Genomic DNA, 7292 nt, shown 5'->3' with positions numbered 1-7292 from the left:
TCCTCACAACTGGACCAACAAGCACCATCACAATAAATGGAGAAAAGATTGAAGTTGTTAAGGATTTCATATTACTTGGTTCCACAATCAATACCAATGCAAGCAGCATTGTCAAGACATCAGACAACGTATTGTACTGGGCAAATCTGCTCCAAAAGACTTCTTTAAAGTTCTGAAGAGCAAAGATATCTCGCTGAAGACTAAGATACACTTAACCCAAGCCATGGTATTTTCAGTTGCCTCATATTCATGTGAACAAGGAAGATCGAAGGAGAGTCAGTGCTTTTGAGTTGTGGTGTTGGCAAAGAATGATCAAAGTACCATGGACTGCCAAAAGTGCTAACAAATCTGTCCTGGAAGAAGTGCAGCTGGAATGTGCCTTAGAAGCGAGAATGGCCAGACTTTGTCTCACCTACTTTGGTCATGTTGTCAGAAGAGACCATTCCCTGGAGAAGGATATCATGCTTGGTAAAGTGGAGAGTCAGCAAAGAAGGAGAAGGCCCTCAACTGGATGGATTGACACAGTGGCTGCTACAATGGGCTCATAGCAAGTATCGTGTGGATGGCATAGGACCAGGCAGTATTTCATTCTTCTGTACATAGGGTCTCTATGAGTCAGAGTCAACTCAACAGTACCTAACAACAACAACAACAACAGGAGAAGCCCTAGCCTTGGCCAGGGTTTCATGCTCAGGGACCCAGGCTGAGAGAAGCAGTAGCCACAGAGGGATATCCTGGTTGGCAGTTCTGGTGATGTCTATGCAGTCCGGCTTGAAGCAAGCCTAGTTGGGCAGCAGCCTAGGATGGATTCAAGTGTCCCCCACTCCCACCCCCGCCTTTGCCATTCCAGGGCAGCATGGACTCGGAACCTGGAGAGCTAGTGAGTGACGTATTGGGTACATCCACTATGTTCTGCTCTTGAATCGAGATTTCTAAACTCTATTGTAACCTCATGGGACCACAGACTTATATGCAGTCAGACTAAATGGAAGTTTAACTACCTGTACCTGTACAATAAAACCTGTGAGAGACAGAACTCCATGGGACTGCCTTGTTTTTCTAGATCTTGCAAGTTTTCTGTCTTTGATAAGGTTATCACTTTTCTATCACTCATTTTAGTGGAAAATATCTATGTACCTTCTCTAATAGGTTTCCATTTTACACAAGTTCACTATATATTCCTTTACAAACTGTATCATATCCTTTATCCTTCAGTTAAAAAAAGAAAAGAACACAGCCAAAACAGCAATGACTTAACAAATAGAAATGTATTCTCTCTAGGCAGCAACTCCATGGTTGGGATAGTGGTTACAGTGCTCGACTACTAACTGAAAGTAGTTACAGTGCTCAACTGCTAACTGAAAGCTGCTACACAGGAGAGAGATGTGGCAGTCTGCCTCCATGAAAGGTAGCAGCCTAGGAAACCCTATGGGGCCATTTTACCCTTTTCTTTAGGGTTGCTATGAGTCAGAATCCACCTGACAGTAACGGGTTTTGCTTTTGTGGCCCCTCAGTATCTACAGGCTAGAACAGGCTCAGAGTTGTTCACCAGGAACTAAATGTTGCCATTCAGCTCTGACATCCATGACTTAACTCTGCTCACATTCTGTTGCCAAAGCAAATTATATGACTACACCTAACTCCAAGGAGGCAGAATTTTCTCAACCTTCTAATTGTGGGATGAACCAGATATTGTTGAAAAGGGACATTGGTGTAGACCATACAGACCTTTTAGAGTACTGCTAGGGCAGGGGGTGGAAAAATAAAAATGAAAAACCTCTACCTACCCACACCAAAAAACAAAATCCACTGCCATTGAGTCAGTTCTGACTCATAGCGACGCCCATTCCCATTGGGTTTCCAAGGTGGTAAATCTTTACAAAAGCAGGTTGCCCAGTCTTTCTTCCACAGAGTGGCTGGTGGGATTGAACCATTAACTTTCTGGTTCACAGTCAGATATCTTAGGTGCAGTGCTACCAGAGATCCTTCAACCTACCCATAGGTATTGGAATTTACATTTTCTCTTCAATGAAGAGACTGTTCTTCTGTTCCTGCATGCTTTCAAAATTTTTTTAAAAAAATCCACTTCCATCAAGTCAATTCTGACTCATACCACCAATATAAGACAGAACAGAACTGTCCCATAAGGTTTCCAAGGCTAAAACATTCAGCTGCTAACCAAAAAGTTTGGCAATTCAAAACCACCAGCTGTTCCTTAGGAAAAAGATGAGGCAGTCTGCTTCTGTAAAGATTTGCATGCTTGGAAACCCTATGAGACAGTTCTACTCTGTCCTAAAAAGGGTTGCTATAAGTGCTATGTGTCAGAACAAAAGCTGATGACTTTGAATCATGTTGTTGGTGAAGAATATGGAAAATACCAAGGAATGCCAGAAGAACGAACAAATCTGTCCTATAAGAAATGCAGCCAGCATGCTCCTTAGAAGCAGGAATAGTCAGACTTCTTCTCACCTACTTTGTTCATGTTGTCAGAAGGGACCAGCCCCCTGGATAAAGTTGTCATCTTTGGTAAAGTGAAAGGTCAGTGAAAAAGGGGAAGACTCTCAACAAGATGGATTGACATAGTGGCTACAATGATGGGCTCAAGGATAGCAAGGATTGAAGAATGAAGCAAGACCAAGAAGTGTTTCATTCTGTTGTACATAGGGTTGCTGTGAGTTGGAGCTGACTTGACAGCACTAACAACGAGTGAGAATCTACTCAATGTCTTTTTTTTCTCTCTCTCTCTTTACAGAAACAGACTCTCACAGAGCAACTGGTTGGTTTGAACTACCAACCTTTTGGTTAGCAGCTGAATGACTTAATTACAGTACCACAGAGCATGATTTCAGGGAACATAAAAATTACAGTTGTCAAGAAGTTGATTCCAAAACATGGTGACCCCATGTGTATCAGAGTAGAACTATGCTCCATAGGGTTTTCAGTGGCTTATTTTTCTGAAATAGATCATTAATCCTTTCTGCTATAGTGCCTCTGTGTGGACTTAAAACTCCAACCTTGCAGTTAGCAGCTGAACTCATTAACCATTTTCACCACCCAAGGATTCCTCAGGCCACACATTTGCTCAAATACTCCTAAATGTGGCTCCATGGGCTTTATGCTAATATGTTGGCCTTAACGATAATAAATCAAGTCTTGGAGACATGGAGTCAGTTAAATCAGCTAGGTTTCATTTTGGTAGCATATCAATAGATTCTAAAAGGAGGCACTACGGGATAACAGAATTCAAACCACAATAGATGGGTAGTGTTATACAGTGTACACCTTCATCTGATAGAAATTGCCCCAAGTACACCTTATACTATAAATACAAGATAACAACTGGTTCTCATTCAGCATTCTTCCCCTTCTCTATAATTCCCTACACATTATTTCTCAGGACCACATGTAGTTCCTTAAGGAGTGATAACAATAATTTGCCTGATCTTAATAAGGAGTCCTGGTGGCACAACTTTTAAGCACTCAAAAGCTAACCAAAATGTTGGTGGTTCGAACCCACCCAGCGGCTCCATATAAGAAGGGCCTTGTGATCTGCTCCTGTAAAGATCACAGCCTAGGAAACCTTATGGAGCAGTTCTACTCTGTCACTTGGGGTCACTGAGTCAAAAATCAACTCAGCAGCACCCCACAACACAACAACTAATCATAGTAATACAAAGACATATATAGTGATATTATCAGTGCCCTGTATATAGTGATATTATCAGGGCCCTGTACTGTTCTAAATACATTATATAATTCAGTCATTTAGTCTTCACATTAACATTTTGAGGTAAGTACTATTATTTTCTCCATTTCAAACAAGAAACCTGAGGCAGAAGTAAGTTAAAATGCTTTCTCAGTGTCACGCAGCTAGTAAGTGCCGTCAAAACTCAAACCAAGGGAGTTGGGGTCCAGAGACCCTCGTCACTTTCCTTGAACACTCACCTTGCTCACATACAACACTTATAAATGCTTTACACAGCTTATTTATAACACTCAGTACAGCCTTGGAGCTTTATTGTTCTACTTACAAATACAGATCTTGCCCAAAGGCACCATTTGGGATTGAACAGAACTCCACAGCAAAGGATGTTCCCCAGAGGTGATATTTTACTGTCCTAAAATCTAAAGACCAAGTTCTTTCTCCTGATTGTAATCATCAGTTTATATCTATTTGTTTCTTGTTACACAGCTTCTTTTCATTTCATTTAACTCTCTCATCATCTTATGAGATAATCACTTCCTTGGATCATGGAAATGGTTCTCTCCTTTAACCTTGTTTGAAGACCCCTGTCTCTTGTGGACTTTTAGCTCTCCTTGGGGAACCTATTAATTCAGACCCTCTCCCCCAAAGATATTTGAATCCCTGAAATCTGAAACTCAGAATTCCTGTTACTAACTAGATGTTATGTTATGAGATTCCCTGGTAGGTTTAAACTGAGCTCAGTGGATTGAAGCCTCCATTTCCCCTGGTAATGTCTATCTTTGACAACAATTTCCACATAGGAGTGGATGGGAAATTTGTATTCCTTTTTCTCTGTGGGTAACTGTACAGAGGGAGCAGCATAAAATATAATAACCATAGGACAGAAATCTCAGAACAGCCTCATGGCAGCAGAAGATGATTGCAATGACTGGGCTAATTCAGGACTTTGATGAGCCTCTCATTAATATATTGACTTCCACCCAAGTTTTACGTAATATGTTCTTTTCCTTATAAAACTTAGCATTATTTCCATCATTGGTAATGAAATATGCACAATAGCTAGAAGCTAAGTAGCAAAACTGAATCCACAACTATTTGCTACAGGACTGTAATTTAATTGGAGAATTTAAAAAAAAAAAAAACTCACTGCCTTCAAGTCAGATTCGACTCACAGCAACCCCTCTTTGGGTTTCCAAGGCGGTATCACTAGGGAAGTAGATTGCCCAACCTTCCTTCCCAGGAGTGGCCAGTGGGTCTGAGCTGCCAGCCTTCTGGTTAGCCGGCAAATGTCTTAGGCACTACACCACCAGAGCTCCCTAACTGAAGAATTATAATTTACTAAATACCATTACAGTGACATCAGATCCTATTAATCAAAATATGGAAAGGTGTATACAACAATTTTTATTTTCTATTCATAGTAGTTTATTATTGGGTGTTTATCTCTAGAGTAGAATGGATGTTATAATATTTGCTCCCAGATTCAAATATCCTAAAATAAATCAACATGTAGTACCTCCTAATTGAAGTCTTCTAATCCCAAAATAACTCCTGTAAAAGATCACATTTACTACCCAATTATTCCAAAATACCTTCTATTTTTGTAAGCCAACAAGCAATAAGAATTATGTATTGAGGTTCCACTATGTATCACCTGCGTGCATTACATATATATGGGGATTGGGAGTGGGGGTGAAGAGTTTGCTGTGTACGTTTCAATCCAAACAACATAAGACCCCCTGAGGTCTTCCAGAAAAAAACTGAAAGAATTTTTTCAGGAGTTATAATTTCTGCTTTGCAGGATAGGGGCAAACAGTCCATTGAATTCTCAGCTATTCATTCAGTCATATGAATTTTACTGATAAAGTAACCCCATTTTTCTCCTTCTAAACCCTGTTTATAATACCTGGGTGGTGTGGCTTGAGAGATCTTGGGTCATCATATGTATTTTCCTAACCTACCTTGAAGCTATTATTGTATATAAGAAAGATAAGAAAACCAGAGCTTAAAGAGGTCCAAAATAATCTGGGTAGCTGGGTAGAGAAGCAAAGCCTGGGACCTAGCTCTATCTGCCACCAGAACCACCTCTTACTTTGGGGTTTCCCCAAAACTATACAAAACAACTAATGTTTCTCAAGATGCCACTTGAAGTAACAAGCTATTTTTCACTCTAGTGGGTGACTTCCAGACAACATCACTGATTAATGACAGAAATGATGGAGGCCCACAAACAAAAATGACAAACTAGCCAAAGTCTTCTGGGTACCTTCTGCCTCTGAGTGCAGTAGGTAATGGTAATGGTCTGTTTTCTCCATTCCAAGGTAGCATTCTAATAGTTCTTAAGGTTTCTACAGGGGAAGCACTTCAAATGAGAATTAACTATTTTTAGTTAATGTTCCCATCTGTTAATATTCACAAAGTGATGTGGTCTTAAAAAAACAAAACTACTGAGATTTTGTTGTTTATAATGCATTTTAGGAGCTCTGGTAGCATAGTGCCTAAGGCACTTGACTGCTAACCAGAAGGTTGGTGGTTCAAACCCACCAGCCACTCCTCAGAAGGAAGGTTGGGCAATCTACTTCTGTAGTGATACCCCCTCAGAAACCCAAGGAGGGGTTGCTATGAGTTGGAGCCAACTTGATGGCAGACACAACAACAACAATGCATTTTAAAATTATGTTGTTGTTGTTGTTCTTATGCGCCATCGAATTATAAGCATTCCAAATATCTGTTCCTTGTTTTCATTATAAAATAAGCCTGATTGCCACAAGAATCTGTTTCAATAGCATGTTTAGAAGAAATACTTGTTTCTTTCCCAACTATCATCAAGTTTTCCCACTATTTTTTCTACTTCCTTTCCTGACAGTCCTCAATCTTGAAAAAGTACAGGCCACATATTTGGTGACAAGGGTAACATATTTTGAACAATGCTGATCTTGACACAGTCATAGCTATAAGTAACATCTACTGCATGGCCATAGTTTTCTAGGAAACATGAAATAATACATGTAACCCAAGATTTCTCAAGCCACACTAATTTGGTATTATAAATGGGGTCAAAAGAAAGAAAAATAGGGTCACATTCTTAGTAAAAGTCATACTGTAGAATAAATTGCTAAAATTCAATGGCCTATTATCTCTACTCTGCAAAGTGAGTATGACAGCTCCTGAAAAGTTCTCTCAGATTTTTTTCTGGATGACTTCAGCAGTCCTACACCCACTGGCATCGAGTCAAAGCTGACTGATAGGACCCATCCTTGGGTTTTTGAGGCAGTATCACTGTGGAAGTAGATTGCTTAACCTTCCTTCTGAGGAGAGGCTGGTGGGTTTGAACTGCCAGCCTTTTGGTTAGCAGTCACATGCCTTAGGCACTGTGCCGCCAGAGCTCCCCACTAGTCCTGTAAGAGATTTTAAATAAGTGTTGTCAGACATAAAGAGTTCCATGGTCCCAAAATGCACAAACAGCAGAAGATAAACTAGATGAATGGGACTTTCTGAAAATTCAATTTTTATGTGCTTCCAAAGACTTCTCCAAAAGAGTCAAAAGAGAACCTACAGACTGGGTATAAAAAAAAAAAAAAAAAAA

This window comes from Orycteropus afer, unplaced genomic scaffold (genome assembly GCF_000298275.1).
Source record: "Orycteropus afer afer isolate SDZICR_OR568_19922 unplaced genomic scaffold, OryAfe1.0 scaffold00025, whole genome shotgun sequence".
Taxonomy (NCBI): domain Eukaryota; kingdom Metazoa; phylum Chordata; class Mammalia; order Tubulidentata; family Orycteropodidae; genus Orycteropus; species Orycteropus afer.
This window is presented reverse-complemented; position numbering follows the sequence as displayed.